Here is a 20,388-nt window from a genome sequence, read left to right as displayed (position 1 = left end):
AGTTTCACAGGGGAGAAAAAGTTCCCAAGTGCCTTCTTCCATAGCCTTTTATTGGGTTGTAATACACAGGAATACAGGGCAGCTAGGATCAAAACGTAGATAACATTTCAAAGAAATCTGAGGGCTTCAGAGTCTGAGTCAGTGTCTGTCAGGAAGAGAGTTGCAGAAACTTTGGGAGACATACTCATTTCCTCTTGGACCCTTATATGAATGAAAGCACTCTTAGCAGATTTCACAGGTTAATCAGCACGTCTTTGCAATGCCAGATTTTTCCCCAGGGCACACTCTAGCAAGGCAAGGAGCTGCACCCCTCCCCATCAGGTATTCAGGCTTAAAGGGACTAGAGCCAGGAAGCACTTCTCCCAGAGGACATGGGGACTTGGGCTATGTCAAAGCTGGGAGGCGAGACTCCATTGCTCTCTGTTGCAGCCCCCCGAGTCCTTCCATAAGGGCCTCCCAAGTGATCGAGTCTGGCTTAGGTTGCCTCCCGCTGTGAGGGGTCTTACCCATCATTGACTTATGACCAAGCTTTGGGGGCAGGGAGAGGAACTGAGACAGCGTTTGCTACCAGAGACAGGCTTTGTCTCCTGTGGCTGGCATTCCAAAGGTTGTCTCTCACCCTTAGCCACAAGGGGTAGAGATAAAATTCCTAAAATCAGGCAGAGCAGTCTACAACAACATGGACAACTAAGAGGGTGAAAATGGGAAGGTGGTGGGGAGGACTGGGGGGGTGGGCTGGGATGGGAGTAAAAGACAGAAAACTGTACTTGAACAATAATTAAATAAAAAATATAATTTAAGTTACTAATATAGTATGTGTATATCCAAAAAAATTAGTTAATTAATTTTTTTAAATTGTTCTTCAGGTACAATTGTCTCCATTTTCCCCCCACCACATGTCTCCACCCCAGCTATTTCCACCTCCTACCCTCAATCCTAGCTGCCTCTGACTTTGACCACATGTCTTTTACATGTTCCTGACAGCCCTTCCCCTCCCCCCCCATTATCACCTCACACATCCTTTCTGGTTACTGTCAGTTTGTTCTTAATTTCAATGTCTCTGGTTATATTTTACTCACTTGCTTGTTTTGTTGATAAGGTTCCACTTATAGGTGAGATCATATGGTATTTGTCTTTCACCACCTGGGTTATTTCACTTACCGTTATGCTATCCATTTCCATCCATGCTTTTGCAAAGGTAAGGAGTTCCTTCTTTCTTCTGCTGCATAGTATTCCATTTTGCAAATGTACCATAGGTTTTTGATCCATTATTTTACTGATGGGCCCTTAGTTTGCTTCCAGTATTTAGCTTTTGGAAATTGTGCTACTATGAGCATTGAGGTGCATAGGTTCTTTTGGATTGGTGTTTTATAGTTCTTAGGATATAATCCCAGGAGTGGAATTGCTGGGTCAAAAGGCAGTTCCATTTTTAGTTTCCTGAGGAAATTCCATATTGTTTTCCAAAGTGGTAGCACCAGTCTGCATTCCCACCAATAGTGCACTAGTGTTTCTTTTTGTCCACATCCTCTCCAATACTTGTTGTCTGTTGATTTGTCTACGATAGCCATTCTCACCAGAGTGATGTGGTTTATCATTGTGATTTTAATTTGCATTTCTCTGATCGCTAGTGGTGCTGAGTATCCTTTCATATGTCTCTGGGCCCTCTGTATGTCCTCCTTGGAGAGGCGTCTGTTCAAGTCCTTTGTGTATTTTTTAATTGGATTGTTTGTTTTCCTGGAGTGGAGTCATGTGAGTTCTTTATATGTTTTGTAGATAAAACTCTTCTCCAAGGTCTCAATTGCAAGTATATATTTTTTACATGATTGGTTCTCTTTTCCTTATAATGTCATTATCTTAGCAGTGCAGAAGCTCTTTATTTTCTTGAGATCCCATTCTTTTATTCTTTCCTTTTTGTCCCTTGCTCTAGGGGACATACAGGTGAAAATATTGCTGCATGGAATATCTGAGATTTTCTTGACTATATTCTCCTCTAGGACGTTTATGGTGTCATGACTTTTATTTAAGTCTTTTATCCACCTTGAATTTATTTTTGTATATGGTGTAAGTTGGTGATTGAGTTTCATTTTTTTGGTTGCATGTAGTGGTGATCAAGTTTCATTTTTTTGTTGCATGTAGATATCCAGATCTCCTCATTTTCAACATGTTATTGGAAGTTCTAGCCACAGCAATGAGATAAGAAAAAGAAATAAAACACATCCAAATTGAAAAGGAGGAAGCAAAACTGTCATTGTTTGTGCATGACATGATAGTGTACATAGAAAATTCTATAGACTTCACCTAAAAACTACTTGACCTAATAAGTTATATAGAAAACAGTGGGACACAAAGTCAATATTCATAAATCCAAGGAATTTTTGTACACCAGCAATGAAATATCAGAAACAAATATCAGTAAAATGACCCATTTGATATAGCAAAAAGAAAAATAAAATACCTAAGAATAAACCTAACCAAGGAGATAAAAGACTTATACTCAGAAATCTATACATCACTGAAGAAATAATTTAAGGAAGACACAAACACATGGAAGCATATATTGTGTTCATGGATTGGAAGAATTAACATCTTCAAAATGTCCATAGTACTCCAAGTAGTTTATAGATTCAACCCAATCCCTATTAAAGTACCAATGACATATTTCACATATTTATATGAACATTTCAAAAACTCATGTGGAACCATAAACGACCCTAAGTAACTGAAGCAATTTTCTGAAAGAAGTACAAAGTAGGAGGGATCACAATACCTGATACCAAATTGTATTACAAGGCCACTGTAATCAAAACAGCCTGGTACTGGTATAAAAACAGGCACATAGAGCAATGAAACAGAATAGAGAGCCCAGAAGTAAACCCAAGTCTCTACAGTCAATTAATATTCGACAAAAGGGGCAGTAACATAAAATGGAGTTAAAATAGCCTCTACAACAAATGGTGTTGGGAGAATATTTGTCAAATATTTGACAAAAGGGGGCAGAAGCATATGTCATAAATATAGCCTCTTCAATAAATAATAAGATCTAATAACAGGTATAATGAATACTTCCAAAGTAATAGGAAGAATAAATGATATTTCTAGATATGTAAAACAATGATAATGTACTCTGAAATTATGTATATTGTATATGTGACAAAATTACAGATACAGCAACCACTAATATGGTTTGTGGCCCATATTAATAAGTGAACAAAATGCTAAATTTTGTTTGGTGGTTGGTGAAACTAAAAATGAAATTTTTCATTAAAAAATGTGTAGATTCTCTGAATTCTATCCTTAGATTTCCCTGAAGGTTCTATAGACTCCAGATTAAAAATTATGCCTTGGCCAAAAAACAAAATGGAAAAGACCTTCATATCTAAATACTTACATGAAGAAGAACTGTCCATTCAATCTAAAATGCTTATGCCACATGATTAGGTGAGAAAAAATAAATTGTTATGTTCTTTAAGAATTGGATTTATTGCTGTATTTGTTTAGTAAGCAGCCTGGTTGTACTAGTGTGATCAAGATCCATAACAAAATATCACAAACTAATTGGGTTAAACCAGAGAAATTCATTTTCTCACAGTTCTGGAGGTTGGGAGTCTATGATCAAGGTACAGGTAAACTGTGTTTCTGGTGAGATCTCTTTCTGGTTGTAGACTTCATGCTATGTTCTCACATGACCTTTCCTCCAATGTGTGTTAGTGTGGAGTGGGAGGGCACATGTACATTCAGTCCACAGTACTGCTCTTATTACAAATAATGCAGAAATTGGTAGCATTAGTAGGTATGTTGCAGACTATATTCTTTAGGAAGTAGGCTCTGAAATAGGGTATATTGTACAGTGAGTTTAGTATCTTCGGAGTTGATGCTTTGAAATGGGTGGGCCTTCATGTACTCACCTCAATCAGTTATTACATATAAGCCAGACACATCTCTGCAACTGAGGCTGTCCTTTAATGAGCTAAAAGCAGACAATTTTGTACTCAGAAGACCCCTAAATTCTGGAACGAGTTCTTTCTTGAAGAGGACTCTGTATGGTGCATAATCATGCCCACACAAGCCATTCTTCATGCTGCTGAAATCCACTTCTTCATATAAGTGTAAGGAGCAGATCCTTCAGGGTCCTCCACTATCAATTCTAGATTCCAATTCCTCTTCAATTTGTCTCTGTAACTCACCTAATTGTGTGACTAAGACCCTCATCTCTGATATGTCTTAAGCCACTGGTTACCATGCTCTTCTTGGGCCATGGTCATTACACATGTCTATTTCCTGTAAAAGTTGGGCAATTGAATACCAAGAGGTGCTCATGTTGATTGCTTGGAAGCCAAGCATGTTTAGTGTGACCCAATTGCGTAATGACATCTCTTTCTCCTTTTTAATATTTTATTTATTTATATTTAGAGAGATCGGAAGGGAAGGAGAGAGATGGAGAGCAACATCAGTATGTGGCTGCCTCTTTCATGCCCTCTACTGAAAACCTGGCCTGCAACCCAAGCAATTACTCCAGACTTGGAATTGAACTGGTGACCCTTTGATTTGCAGGCCAGTACTCAACCACTGAGCCACACCAGCCAGGGCCTCTTCCTTCTTTTAATGCTCAGGGTCAATCATCTCTGTCTAGATGTTTTAATAAAGAGTGTGACTCCATTGTTTGATGTTTGCTAACATCTTTTAAGTCTCACATCTCCCTCTTCCCCTTGTGTCCCACACATAAACAAGCTGATAAGAAAGCCAAGATATTCCCTCTTTGGTGCCAATGAGGAAATCAAACTTTGGGCAAGGCACTATTCTGTGTCTGTAGGGTGGTGACAACAAATGATGATTTCTCTTCTTTCCTACAATTACCTGAACAAATAATCATGAAATATTCAGGCAGAATCCACAGCTTATAGTTCAAAACAATTGCTGCTGAGCTTCATGGTAGAAGTGTTTGCTCTTTGGGAATAATGACCTGAAACCAAACAAGGCCCATATTTGTGAAGACAGAGAAAACTGTGTCTCTGGACTGCATTCAAACATGATACTACATCAGTTATTTCTTGTGTGTCCACCCTGCTAGCCTGCCTTGCAGGTTTTAGACTTGCCAGCTTTGACAATCATATGAACCAATTACCTAAAATAAGGTAATTGGTTCAAATTATAAATCTTATTTGTATTGCACTCATTTACGTACATAGAAACATAAAATATCATACATCTATATATCATATTTCAATACAATAAATTGGAGATATTTTTTGAAGGAGCTTATAGAAGTCAAAAATATATTGCTTTGTTTTCCTATAAATTGACTGAATTTTTCTCTCACTTTATCCTTTTTTTAAAAACATATTTTATTGATTATGCCATTACAGTTGCTCTATTTCCCCGCCTCATTCCCCTCCCCACTGCACATTCCTCCCTCACCATCGCCCCAGCTTATGACCACGTGTCTCAAGTTCTTTAGATTCTGTATTTCCCATACTATTTTTCTCTCCCCCATCTATTTTCTACCTACTGTTTATGCTATTTATTTTCTGTACCTTCTCCCCCCTTCTCCTCCTCCCACTCCCCTGTTGCTAACCCTCCATGTGATCTTCATTTCTCTGGTTCTGCTCCTGATCTAGCTGTCCTCTTGGTTTGTTTTGTTTTAGATGTGCTCCTTAATAACCGTTAGTTTGCTGTCCTTTCATGGTTCATCTTTTTTATATTCTTTTTCTTAGGTAAGTCCCTTTAACATTTCATATAATAAGGGCTTGGTGATGATGAACTCCTTGAATTTGGTCTTATCTGAGAAGCACTTTATCTGTCCTTCCATTCTAAATGAAAATTTTGCTGGATAGATCAATCTTGGATGTAGGTCTTTGGATTTCATGATTTGGAATACTTTTCTCCAGCCCCTTCTTGCCTGCAAGATCTCTTTTGAGAAATCCGCTGACAGTCTGATGGGAAATCCTTTGTAGGTGACTGTCCCCTTATCTCTTGCTGCTTCTAGGATTCTCTCCTTCATTTTAATCTTGGCTAATGTAATGATGATGTGCCTTGGTGTGTTTCTTCTTGAGTCCAACTTCTTTGGGACTCTCTAAGCTTCATGGATTTCCTGGAAGTCTATTTCCTTTGCCAGACTGGAGAAGTTCTCCTTTATTATTTGTTCAAATAAGTTTTCCAGTTGTGGCTGTTCCTCTTCCCCTTTTGGTACCCCTGTAATTTGGATGTTGGAATGTTTAAAGATGTCCTGGAGGTTCCTAAGTCTCTCCTCATTTTTTTTTTAATTCTTGTTTCTTCATCCTTTTCTGTTTGGTCATTTTTTTCCTCTTTCTGGTCCACTTCTTTCATTTGAGTCCCAGTTTCCTTTCCATTACTATAGGTTTCCTGTGCATTTCCATTCATTTCAATTAGTTTAGCCTTCATATGTTCCTCTAATTTGTGACTAAAATGAACCAGTTCTGTGAGCATCCTGATCACCAGTGTTTTGAACTACGCATCTGAAAGTTTAGCTATTTCTTCATCACTTAGGTTTATTGGTTCTGGGGCTCTGAGTTCTTCTTGAGCCATGTTTTGGTCTGTTCATTCCTGTTATGTACAAGGAGGTGTTCACCAGAGCTGGGCCACCCAGGTCGCTGGTTTGTGATGCTGTATGTGGGGGCGGGGTCAGAGAGGGACAATGGTGTCCCCTCTTCCACTTTCCGCCACTGGGGCCTTCACAGTCTGTCTCACTGCTTCACTCCTTCACTGGTTTATCTGTGTTCAAATGTGTGACTGTGTTCAGCCCTCAGTGAGTCCACCACCGTGCACCCTCCATGGGTTGGCCCGCTTCTCCACACCTGGAATCTGCCCACGGCTGCCAGCATACCTGGGTTGTGTGCCCGGGTAAGTCCATTGGATCTTTCCTGCCTGACCCCGCTCTGCTGCTGGCTCTGCCCCTCTTACTGGTTTGGCTGAAGGGTTTGTTGTCATCAGACTTCTGTGTAGTTCAATTTTCTGTGGTTTGGCTGCTTTTCTTTGTTGCTAAAACTTTGTTGTTTTTAAACTTGGTTGTGTGAGAAGGTGTAGTGCTTCCACCTATGCCTCCATCTTGGCAGAAGTCCCCACTTTATCCTTTTAATAGCACAAATATTTATCTGTTTTCAAGGCAATTCAGGTTCTTACAAAATTTTTCTCTTTTATGTGAATGCAGAAATACATTCAAGGATTTCTCTCATCTTTTTCTCTTTTCCATCTCCCCCACAATGTTGTCATTAATATAGAAGAAGAGGACTCAATTATCTATTTCCCTCATAACAGGGTAGAGGTTTCTTCTCTGAGATAATTAGCAATTGTCTATAGTGGCATATGCTGATATTTCCTTTCCACACTGAGTGCTATCCATCCCCACTGGCATTCATTGAGTTGGTATTGCCAGGAGCTTCATATAACAGGGACTCCTTAATGCATTTACCTAATTCTAATCTCAAGTTCTTTCTAAATACTCTGGTCCTCATCAAACCTTTAAGGCACCCCCTACACTCCATGGGACATGTGGACTGAGAACTGTTCTCTTCACACTACACAGGGCTGCCATGATTCGTGTGAGGTTTTCCTCATGCATGGGCATTTCAGTGCTTCACAATCATCACTAGTTTTCTGTAATAGAGTCATATTGGATATGTGACTTATCTGCACAGCTTTCAAATTTCCATGATGACTCCTGGGAATCAAGGCAAAACTAATGAAGTTGTGTATTTTAATATTCTCCACCTGGAGACAAGCAAGTGGTACAGACAAGCAATTTGCGCAAACAGTCTGGTACCTCCCAGTATGTAAGAAAATATTCTGAACTAAAGAAACAAGCTTGGAGGGGGGACTTCCGCCAAGATGGAGGCATAGGTGGATGTGCCGTGCCTTCTCACACAACCAAGTTTAGAGACAACTAAATATTAGCAACAGAAAACACATCCAGAACACGGAAAATTGAACTTTTTGGAAGTCCGTTAACAACAAATTCTTCAGCCTGACCAGTAAGGGGCGAAACCAGCGGCTGGTGAAGCAGGGGTTGCACAGAGGTCTCGGTCAGATGGACTCAGGCGCGGAATCCAGACTCGCGGAATCCAGGCGCAGGGTTGGACCTAGTGAGCGACTGAGCGAGTGACCAAGCGAGCGACCGTGGGGGAGACAGCGGGGGTGTGGTGCTGCATGTTGACTGTAGTCGCGCATTTGTGCGTGGGCGGACAGGCGAGGGAGTGGGCAGTTGGACCGGGCCGGGCAGGTCCCCATGGCAAGCGGCAGTGGAGGGCACTGCCATTTCCCTGCTCTGACCCCACCTCCACATACAGCATCATAACCCAGCGACTCTGAGTGGCCCGGCCCAGGTGAACCACCTAAGGTGCTGATCCTCACCCAGCTGTGAGAAACAGCAGAGGGGCTCGCAATTTCCCCGCTCTGACCACGCCCCCACATACAGCGTCACAACCCAGCAACCTGGGAGTCCAAGGTGCCGCTTCTCACCTTAAAGGGCGTGAACAAACCAAAAATGTTGCAAAAAGATCTCAAAGCCCCAGAGCCCATAGATCTAAGCTATGAAGAAATAGCAAAACTCTCAGATGCACAGTTTAAAACTTATCTAAGAAAAAGAAGTTAAAGAAACATGAACAGTGAAAGGACAACAAACTCACAGTTATTAACAACCACACCTAAAACAAAAGCAAACTAAAAGGACAGCTAGATCAGGAGTGGAAACATAGAAATGAAGATCTCAAGGAGGGTTAGCAACAGGGGAGTGGGAGGAGGAGAGGGGGGAGAAGGTACAGAAAATAAGTAGCATAGACAGTAGATAGAAAATAGAAGGGGGGCAAGAATAGTATGAGAAATATAGAATCTAAAGGACTTGAGACACATGGTCATAAACTAAAGGGGGGTAATGGTGGGGACGGGGGGTAGCGTGGAGGGGAATGAAGGGGGGGAATAGAACAACTGTAACAGCATAATCAATAAAAAAATTTTAAAAAAGAATATACCTCAATATAATAAAGGCCATATACAAGAAAGTTACAGCTAGCATCCTACTCAACAGGAAATAACTAAAAGCTTTCCTCTTAAGATTAGGAACAAGACAATATGGCCCACATTCACTTCTCCTATTCAACACAGTACTGGAAGTTCTAACCAAAGTGATAAAACAAGAAAAAGAAATAGAAGAAAGCCAAATTGGAAAGAGCAAGTAAAACTGTCATTATTTACAGACGATGTGATAGTGTATGTAGAAACTCCTATAGTCTCCACCAAAAAACTACTCATCCTAGTAAGTGAATTTCGCAAAATAGTGGTATAACATGCCAATATTCAGATATTGAGAGTATTTTGTACAACAATGAAATATCAGAAAGAGATCTTAGGGGGAAAACTCTCATTTTCTATACCAACAAGAAAAATAAGGTACCAAAAAATAAATTTAACCCAGCTGGTAAAGTACCTATACTTGGAAATCTGTAGAACACTGAAGAAAAAAATTATGGAAAATTCAAATAAATGAAAGCATATATTGTGTGCATAGATTGGAAAGACTAACATCATTAAAATGTCTTTACTACTCCCCAAAATCTATAGATTCAATGCAATTCCTATTAAAATACCAATAGCATATTTGACAGATCTAGAAAAAAACATATCGCAAAATTAAATGGAACCCAAAAAGATCCCAAATTCCCTAAGCTATCTTGGGAATGAAGTACAAAATAGGAAGGATAACAATACTTGCTATCAAAATGTACTACAAGGCCACTGTATTCAAAACAGACTGGTAGTGGCATAAAAACAGACACATAGATCAGTGGGACAGAATTGAAAGTCCAAAAATAAACCCATGTCTCTGTGGTCAGTCAATACTTGATAAAGGGTACATGAGCACAGAGTGGTGTAGAAATAACCTATTAAATAAACAGTATTGGGAGAACTGGACAGGTACATGCAAACAAATGAATCTAAGACACCCACTTATACTATACACCAGAATAAACTCAAAATGGATAAAAGACTTAAATAGAAGTAATGATACCATTAAAGTCCTAGTGGAAAACATAGACAGTAAAATTACAGATATCCCACAGAACAATATTTTTGTCCATATTTCTCCTAGGGGAGGAGAAGTAAAGGAAAAATAAACAAATGGAACTACATCAAGCTGAAAAAGCTTCTGCATGGCTAAAGATAACATCAGCAAAATGAAAAGGGATCTGACTGTATGGGAGAACATATTTGGCAATGATACATCAGACAAGGGTTTGATCTCCAAACAATAAAAATGACACATATGACTCAACACCAGGAAGACAAAAAATCCAATTTGAAAATGTGCCAAGTAAATGAATAGACACTTCTCCAAGGAGGACATGCAGATGGCCCATGGACATAAGCAGAGATGTTCAACAACATTAGCTATTAGAGAAATGCAAATTAAACTCACAGTGAGATATTACCTTACACTGGTCAGAATGGCCATCTTTAATAAATCAATAAACAAGAAGTGCCAATGAGGTTGTGGAGAAAAGGGAGCCCTAGTGCACTGTTGGTGAGAATGCAAACTGTTGCAACCAATGTGGAAAACACTATGGAATTTTCTGAGAAAACTAAAAATGGATTTTCTTTTTGACCCAGTGATTCTGTGGCTGGGCATTTACCTTAAATACCTTGAAATTACCAATTCAAAAGAAATTATGCACCCCAGTGTTCATAGAGATGCTAATTACAATAGCAAAGTGCTGGAAACAGATTAAGGGTTCATCTCTGAATGAGTGGACAAAAAAAATGTGGTATGTTTATTTATGCAATGGAATACTGTGCCACAGAAGGAAAGAAAGAACTACTGCCTTTCACAACAGCATGGATAGAACTGGAGAATATTATGCTAAGTGAAACAGTCAGTGAAAGACAATGACTATGTGATGATCTCATTCCGGGAATCTAATGAACTAAATAAAGTAATGAGCATGATAGAATCAGAGGCATGGAAACGTGGAACAGATTGACAATGACCAGAGGGGATTGGGAAGTTGGAAAATGACGGAAAGAACTGGGAGACTAGTCAAAGAACATGTATGAATGACCCATGGACATAGACAACATTCTGGGGATTCAATGTGAAAGCAGGGTGTGAGACAGTTGGAAGAAGGAAAAGGGGAAAAAATTGGGACTGAAATAGAATAACAACCATATGACTGGACCTGAAAAACAGTTTTATGTATATTTTATTGATTATACTATTATAATTGTCCCATTTTTCTCTCCCTTATTCCCCTCTGCCTTGCACCCCCTCTCCCACCAACATTTTCCCCTCTTATTTCATGTCCATGGGTCGTACATATAAGTTCTCTGGCTTCTCCATTTCCCATACTATTCTTAACCTACCCCTGTCCATTTTGTACCTACAACTTATGCTTCTTATTCCCTGTACCTTTTCCCCCACTCTCCCTGTTTCCCCTACTTGCTGATAACCCTGTATGTGATTTATTTATTTTTTAAAATATTTTTTATTTTATTGATTATGCCTGTACATTTGTGCTATTCCCCCCTCTGTTCCCCTCCACCCTGCACACCCCTCCCCCACCATTCCCCCCCCCTTTAGTTCATGAACATGTGTCTCAAGTTCTTTAGATTCTATATTTCCCATACTATTCTTGCCCTCCCCCTATCTATTTCCTATCTACTGTCTATGCTACTTATTTTCTGTACCTTCACCCCCCTTCTCCTTCTCCCACTCCCCTGTTGCTAACCCTCCATGTGATCTTCATTTCTATGGTTCTGCTCCTGATCTAGCTATCCTCTTAGATTGCTTTTGCTTTAGGTGTGGTTGTTAATAACTATGAGTTTGCTGTCCTTTCACTGTTAATCTTTTTTATCTTCTTTTTCTTAGATAAGTCCCTTTAACATTTCATATAATAAGGGCTTGGTGATGATGAACTCCTTGAATTTGGTCTTATCTGAGAAGCACTTTATCTGTCCTTCCATTCTAAATGAAAACTTTGCTGGATAGAGCAATCTTGCTTGTAGGTCCTTGGCTTTCATGACTTGGAATACTTTTTTCCAGCCCCTTCTTGCCCGTGAGGTCTCTTTTGAGAAATCCGCTGACACTCTGATGGGAACTCCTTTGTAGATGATGGTCCCCTCATCTCTTGCTTCTTCTAGGATTCTCTCCTTCATTTTAATCTTGGCTAATGAAATTATGATGTGCCTTGGTGTGTTCCTTCTTGAGTCCAACTTCTTTGGGACTCTCTGAGCTTCCTGAATTTCCTGGAAGTCTATTGCCTTTGCCAGAACAGGGAAGTTCTCTTTTATTATTTGTTCAAATAAGGTTTCCACTCGTAACTGTTCCTCTTCCCCTCTGGTAGCCCTATAATTTGGATGTTGGAGCATTTAAAGATGTCCTGGAGGTTCCTAAGCCTCTCCTCATTTTTTTGAATTCTTGTTTCTTCATATTTTTCTGTTTGGTCATTTTTTCCTTCCTTCTGGTCTGCTCCCTTGATTTGAGTCCCAGTTTTATTTTCATCACTATTGTTTTCCTGTGCATTACCATTCATTTCAATTAGTTTAGCCTTCATATGTTTCTCTAATTTGTGACTAAAATCAACCAATTCTGTGAGGATCCTGATCACCAGTGTTCTGAACTGTGCATCTGAAAGTTTGGCTATTTCTTCATCACTTAGATTTATTGTCTCTGGGGCTCTGAGTTGTTCTTGAGCCATGTTTTGATCTGTTCGTGCCTGTTAGGTATTGAGGAGAGGCGCGTTGGGCGTTCACCAGGGCGGGGCCACCCAGGTCGCAGGTTTGTGACACTGTATGTGGGGGTGGGGTCAGAGAGGGAGCAATGGCGGCGGTCCTCTCTGCTCGCCCAGTCCACCTTACAGCTCTCCCCCGCCTGCTTATCTGAGCGCAAATGTGCGAGCTGCCGCTCTGCACCATCCACCGGGGCCTGTGTAATCAATGCTTGCCTCTTCACTGGTTTATCTGCGTGCAAATGCTTGACTGACTGCAGACAGCCAGCAGCACCTCTTCCCTCAGTTCCGCCAGTAGCTAGCCTGCACCTGGGATCCACGCCCTCAGCTGCCCACTGTGCACAGACTGGGGATCTTTTTTGCTCGACCTGCTCCGCTGCTGGCTTCACCCCTCTCACTGGTTTAGCTGAGCAGTTCATTGTTTTTGGACTCCATATTCGATTTTCTGTGTGGTTTGGTTGTGTTTGTTATTGTTAAAAATTTGTTGTTTTTAGATTTGGTTGTGGGAGGACGCAAAGCATTCCCATCTACGCCTCCATCTTGGCGGAAGTCCCCTCTATGTGATTTAAATTTCTGTAATTCAGTTCCTGTTCTAGTTGTTTGCTTAGTTTATTTGTTTTTTAGGTTCAGTTGCTAACAGTTTTTAGTTTATTGTCATTTTACTGTTCATATTTTCAATTATATTTGATTATGTTATTAAAGTTTTCCCAAATTTTCCTCCCATTTATCCCCCCTCTGACCTGCATCCCCCAGCCCTCCAGCATTTTCCCTCTTGGTTCATGTCTATGGGTTGTACATCTAAGTTCTTTGACTTCTCTGTTTCCTATATCATTATTAACCATTCCCTGTCTATTTTATGCCTACCATTTATGTCTTTTATTCCCTGTACCTCCCCTATTTCCCTGTCCTGCTCCCTACTGAAAACCCTCCATGTGATGTCCATTTCTCTGCCTCTGTTCCTGTTCTAGTTGTTTCCTTAGTTTTTGTTTTCTTCTATTTCTCATATAAGTCCCTTTAACATTTCATATAATAAGGGCTTGGTGATTATGAACTCCTTTAACTTGACCTTATCTGGGAAGCACTTTATCTACCCCCCCCATTCTAAATAATAGCTTTGTTGGATAGAACAATCTTGGATGTTGGTCCTTGCCTTTCATGACTTGGAATACTTCTTTCTAGCCCCTTCCTGCATGCAAGGTCTCTTTTGAGAAATCAGCTGATAGTCTTATGGGAACTCCTTTGTAGGTAACTATCTCCTTTTCTCTTGCTGCTTTGAAGATTCTCTCCTTAGCTTTAATCTGGGATTATGTAATTATGATGTGCCTTGGTGTGTGCTTCCTTGGGTTTAACTTTTTGGGACTCTCTGAGTTTCCTGAACTTCTTGGAATTCTACTTCCTTTGTCAGACTGAGGAAGACCTCCTTCATTATTTTTTCCAATAAGTTTTTAATTTCTTGCTCTTCTTCTTCTCCTTCTGGCACCACTATGATTCAGATGTTCAAATGTTTAGGATAGTCCAAGAGGTTCCTAAGCTTGTCCTAATTTTTCTGAATTTTTGTTTCTTCATTCTGTTTTGGTTGAATGTGTATTTGTTCCTTGTGCTCCAAATTATTGATTTGAGTACTGGTTTCCTTCTCTTCACTGTTGGTCCCATGTATATTTTTTAAATTTCATTTTGCTTAGCCTCCACTTTATCTTCTATTTTGTGATCATACTCAACCATTTTTTGTGAGGATTTTGATTAAACAGTGTTTTGAACTCTGCATCTGGTATGTTGGCTCTCTTTTCATAGCATAGTTCTTTTTGTTTTGAGTTTTGATCTGTTCTTTCATGTGGGCTATATTTCTTTGTTTCATTGCATCTGTTACAATATAAAAGGTAGAGCTTTGTATATTGACCATGGTGGGGCAACCAGCATCTCTGCATTGTGGTGCTGTACGTGGGTAAGGTGTCAGAGAAGGAACAATGCCACTTGCTTTGCACTTGCAGGCTTTCTGTCACTTCCCTTGATATTCACAAGCAATTGGGCCCTTCTGGTGCTAATTCCCAGGTGGTTGGGCTTGTGTCCATTCTATGATTTTTTTTATCTCCTCCAAAGGACTCTCCTGTGAGGGTGGGAGTTTCTTCCACTGACAAAACACCCACAGGTTTTTACAGCCAGGGGTTTTGAAGCTTTCTTTTCCCACACTGGAACCCTGGGTTGCATGGTTTGTCTCACTCTCCAGTTGTTCCTCCCAGTTTTTCCACACACAAATGTGGGACCACCAGCCATTGCCTAGTAATCCAGCTGCTGCCTTTCTGCATAGCCTGTCTGCCCTGGTTCTCTGTCTCCATCCCTACTACCAGTCTGAATGAATGGTCCTTCTTTAATTCCTTTGTTATTGGTTTTCCAGGCAGTTGGGTTTTCTGGCAGTTCTGGCTCTTTTTTGCTTCTATATTTTAGTTGTCCTTCATATATATATAATTTTTTTTAGTTGTCCTCCTTTGCAAGGAGGCAAAGTGTATCCACATATGTCTCCATCTAGGCCAGAAGTCTGAACATTTTTTGACCTGGAAAACAATATGCTGAATGAAATAAGCCAGTCAGAGAAAGACAAATACCATATGATGTCATTCATATGTAGAATCTAATGAATAAACTGAACAGACTCATAGGTACCAGGATGACAGCTAAGGGTGGAGGAGAGTAGAAGGTGGACAGATTGGGTGAAAAAGACTCATGGACAAGGACAACAGTGTGATTATTGCTGGGGGAGGGGTATAAGAGGATTAAATGGTAATGGAAAAAGTACAAGGGAGATTAAATTTAAAAAAGAGCTGAAAGGAAAAAAAAAGAAATACCAACAAGAAAATCGAAGATTTAAATAATACTCTGTATAAATAGACGTAATAAATGTGTATAGAACACACCAACCAAGGACAGCAGAATAAGTTTTTTTATATACCCATGGCACCATATGTTAACCCATTTTCTCAATACAGTGATCCTTCACCTATTGTGGGAGTTACATTCCACAGAACCCTGTCATAGGTGAAAATCTGCAAAGTAGTGGCATTATATTTATTTTATTACTTATATATTTTAAGGCTTTATTAACCCTTCCCACTCTCCTATAAACCTTTCCCACTCTCTTATTAATCTTTCCCACACTCTTATAAACACTTCATATGTTCTTAAACATTTTCTACACGCTTAAACCTACATAATTTTTAACAACATATAAAATTCTATATGCGTACTCACCAGTGAAGTACTCACCAGGACGACTCACCAGTCGTCCCTCAGTATATCGCAGTTCACTTATTGAGGCTTCACTGTATCGCAGGTTTTAAAAAACCACAGCATGGTGAAGCTGCAGTAAATGAACCACGATATAGAGAAGGACAACTGTGCATTTACAAAAATTTAAATCATATAAAGTAACTTTTCTGAGCACGGGGAAATAAAATTAGAGAACAATAAGATAAGAAAATCTGGAAATGTAACAAAAATGTGAAAATTAGGCATTATATTATGAAACATCAAATGGGTTAAGGATAAAAACATAAGAGAAATTAGAAAATTCTTTGAGATAAATGAAAGTTAAAATAAAACCTGACATACCAATACTTATGAATTGTTGCAAAAGCAGCACTTAGAGGGAAATATATGAGGAAAGATAAAAAACACAGAACTTATTAATAAAAAATTGTGTATTCATTCTTACATGTTTAAACTTTAGCAATATTCAAAGTGCTCTCCATTTGATACAATACTCGTATCTAGAAATTTTCTTCAGTGCTCAAAACAGTTTTTGAACTCATCAATTTTGATGCCTTTTAGTGCTTCTGAGCTTTTTGTTTCACCTCTTCCATATTAGTGAGACATTTTCCTTTTAGAACTTTTTTCATTCAGAGAAACAAACAAAAAAAATTGCTCCTGGCAAGACAGTGTGAATAGGGAGAGTGGAACATGGGTTTCATGCCATTTTCAGTCAAAAACTGCTGAACAATCAGGCTGGTGTGGACAAGTGCACTTATAAATCACCCATCACTCTCCTAATGGTGAAGGCTTATACTATAAGGGTCCTGGTCTTCAGATGATAATTCCATTTTTGTGTGTGTGTCTCTCTTTGTTTACCAGTAAACACCAAGATTACAAAGAAAAATATATTTCAAAAACCTAATCTTCTACATTAAGAAAATAGAAAAACCATAGAAAACTAAACCTGCAGAAACAAGCAGAAAAAAAGGAAATAATAAATATTAGATTAAAGATAAATAAAATTGAGAATAGCAAAACACTAGATGGGATTAACAAAATCAAAATTTAGTTTTTTGAAAAGATCAACAAAATGGCTATGCTTTTGGTAGACCTACCAATAGAAAAATAATTGAATTACTAAAATCAGAAATGAAAGAGGAGACATTACTGGTGACCTTAGGAAAATAAAAAGGATTATAAAGAGGATACTATATCTTATTCTATTCCACTATTTAGATTAATTACTTAAAAGAGTAAATGTCTAAAATTACAATCTATAAACACTAACTCAAGAAGAAGTATAAAATATGAATACTCTTATAAGTCCTATAAGTGATCAAATTAGTGAATTTCAGGGGAGTTTAAAATTTGGGTTTTTTTTTTCTCCCAGGCCTTTCTATTTTCATAGGTAATAAGGGAAAGGCAGGGATTGGGTGTCTGACTGAAAAAAGTACAGCCATTTTTAATATCACAAGAACAGTTTGTGTGACATTGATGTAGTATGGTAGCCAGGAGAGTGGACTGGAATGGGCATGTGTGAAAAATGACATCTTCGCTGTACTAGTTAGTGGGTGTGGTAAACCCTGTTTAGTGAACATGTGTACTGTGTGGCCATTGCATTCAAAATTACTAAGTCAGTAGAGCAATGAATCTGCATCAGATTTTCCATTAAGCTTGAATGTTCCTCTGCAGAAACTATTCAGATGATTCAGAAGGCTGCAGCTATGGGTTTCATCATGATAATATACCCACTTATGTATCATGTCTTGTGCAGAGTTTTTGGGCAAAACATCAAATCACTTAGGTGGCTCATCCACCCTAATAGTGGTGCCTTGTGACTTCTGACTTTTCCCAAAACAAATCATCTTTGAAAAGGAAGAGATTTCAAACCATTGATGAGATTCAGGAAAATAAAACGGGGCAGCTGATAGGGATTAGGAGAACTGTGTGAGGTCCCAAAGTACCTACTTTGAAAGAGACTGAGGCATCATTGTCCTATATTCAATGTTTCTTACATTGTATTGTATTCAGTGAATGACTCTACTTTTCATAGTACATGGCTGGATATATTCTGGACAGAATATGTGTGTGTGTATGCACACATGCATATATATATATATATATATATATATATATATATATTCTGTAATATATATATTTCCTCATCTACATCTAACATTATAGATGAGGAAATAAAGGTTCAGGGACATAACAAACTTTTCCAAAAGCTCCAGGCTTTCTTGTGTTGAAACCAAGATTCTCATCTAGGCCATCTTACTCCTGACCCTTTGCTATTGTGTAGGTCTTTACTTGTCTTCTGGGAAATAGTAGGAGAAAGGTCAGTGCCAGCACTAATGGTATTTTTCCAAAGTTACTTTGTCACAAAGTAAGTAGAAATAAACAAATAAAGGCAGTTATAAAGTTTCCTCAGGTTTTGAGAAGTAGCTATGAGTTTCTAAGAAACCAGTTGGAAATTTTGTAACTTGGTATCAGAATCTCAACACCTCCATCAGTAAGGAAGGCATCACAAATCTGCTTGATGATGCATTAGTTCACTCATTCATTCAATAGACATTAATGAGGGCCTACTGTGTGCCAAATTATGTCCTAACAAAACCAAACAAAAATCTTAATGGAGCTTACATTTCAAGTGTGGAGAGACAAATAGTGAACTAAATTAGCAAAATATACTAGGTCTTACACAGTGATGAGAACAATAGAGCAGGAAAGAAGGAAAGTATAGCAATTCAGTAATAATAGCTATTTTCTGCTAGCCTGGAGAAACAAGGGTTACTCTTTTTTGTTTGATATACCACACTTCCCAGAAGTTGAGATGAAATGCCGCCACAAGGTCTAAGTTGATTTTTGTTCTTCCTATCACTTATTTGTTTTGTTTCCTTGCAAATTATTAACTTTGCAAGGTATGATGTTGCAAGGGCTTGTCTCAGTGTGTACCCCCCATCCCCATCCCATTGTGGCAAGTGTATCATCTACTTTATCTCTACTTAGTGCTTACTCAACAGGCCTGCTCTTTCATTATTATAACCCTATGAAAAGAAAAACTCCCTCTGATGCTGCTCCTCTTATTTTCTGCTTATCTCAGTCTCTTCTTTTTTAATTTTAACCCAAAGATCTGGGCTAGTGTTACAAGTATGAATTTGCGGGTCAGAAGAGTCTGAGTTTAAACCTTAAATCTATAACTACTGCCTATGGACACTTTGAAAAATTACTTAGTGCCTGAATAGTATGGAATGGTTGTAATGCTGAGGTTGTTATGAAGATTGAGAGGTTGACACCAAGGTGCAACTCTTCTCAGGGATTACATCCAAGGGCTCAGGTACACCAAATATTAAAGTTTGAGTATACCATTGAACAGTGAAGCCCAAATGCTAAGGTGATGGAAAAAAGGGGGGATATTGAATGGATAGTGAAGTCATAAGGACTAAACATGACTTCAACACCTGCTACTGAACTGAGGACTTCAGTTTATACAAATAGGTTCTTCCTTGTTGGTCATGCATTTATACATTTATATTTTAATTAATGTAAATTATCTTTCCTCCAAAATGGTATATAAACTGTGATTATGGTGGCTAAATTTATTCCACAGGTTAAAGATCATTGAAACATAATTACATTGGATCTTGAAGAGATCTGAGTATTACACATAGATCCTGGAACTGAAGCTCATTTAAGGGACTGAAGGGATGTTTGCAAGCAACAAAATATTTTTGGGGTTATACATTAAATAATTGTATTTTCATACAGGGACATTTTTGGAAGACATATGGATAGAAAGTTTACTTTTTTCTATTTACTATTGTAAATTGTGAATGCTGGGCAACCATGAGCATTGATGTTAATAGATATGTGTTGCTTTTCAGCTACCTAGCATCACTTTCCTCTTCCTGATTATGCTCCAATTTCCTTTTATAAAACTACCTTTGCCCTTATATTAAATCTACTTAAAACAATAGCATTGCTCTACTCTAACCAAGGGGTAGGCACATCCTTACCTAAATTAGGATAATCTAATGCCCTATGGCTAGATTTTGGATCTTAATCATAGGGACAAAAAGACCAAAAGTGTCTGAGAAACAGTGAAACAAACTTGGTTTTATGCTACACCAGCACTTCTAGTCATTACTAGCCAAATTGTCCAGTTTCCTGTTGGTTCTCTGAACTCTTGATATCATTCTATTTTTCCTAACTTTTAAAGAATTTTAATAGAAAAGTTATATATAATAAATCAATCATATACATGGCTATTAACATCAGAGCATGGATTTAAATTCTGGTCCACCACTTAAACTCCCTGGGCATCAGTTTCACTATTCATGGAAAGGAGATAATGAAAAATAACATCTACATAATAGTCATTGTGTGGTAAGTGGCTCATAAATGTTAGCTTTCA

Source organism: Artibeus jamaicensis, unplaced genomic scaffold (genome assembly GCF_021234435.1).
Source record: "Artibeus jamaicensis isolate MK-2021 breed Jamaican fruit bat unplaced genomic scaffold, CSHL_Jam_final scaffold_461, whole genome shotgun sequence".
In the NCBI taxonomy this organism is placed as follows: Eukaryota; Metazoa; Chordata; class Mammalia; order Chiroptera; family Phyllostomidae; genus Artibeus; species Artibeus jamaicensis.
The sequence above is the reverse complement of the archived record's forward strand: the minus strand, read 5'-3'. Positions refer to the sequence as shown.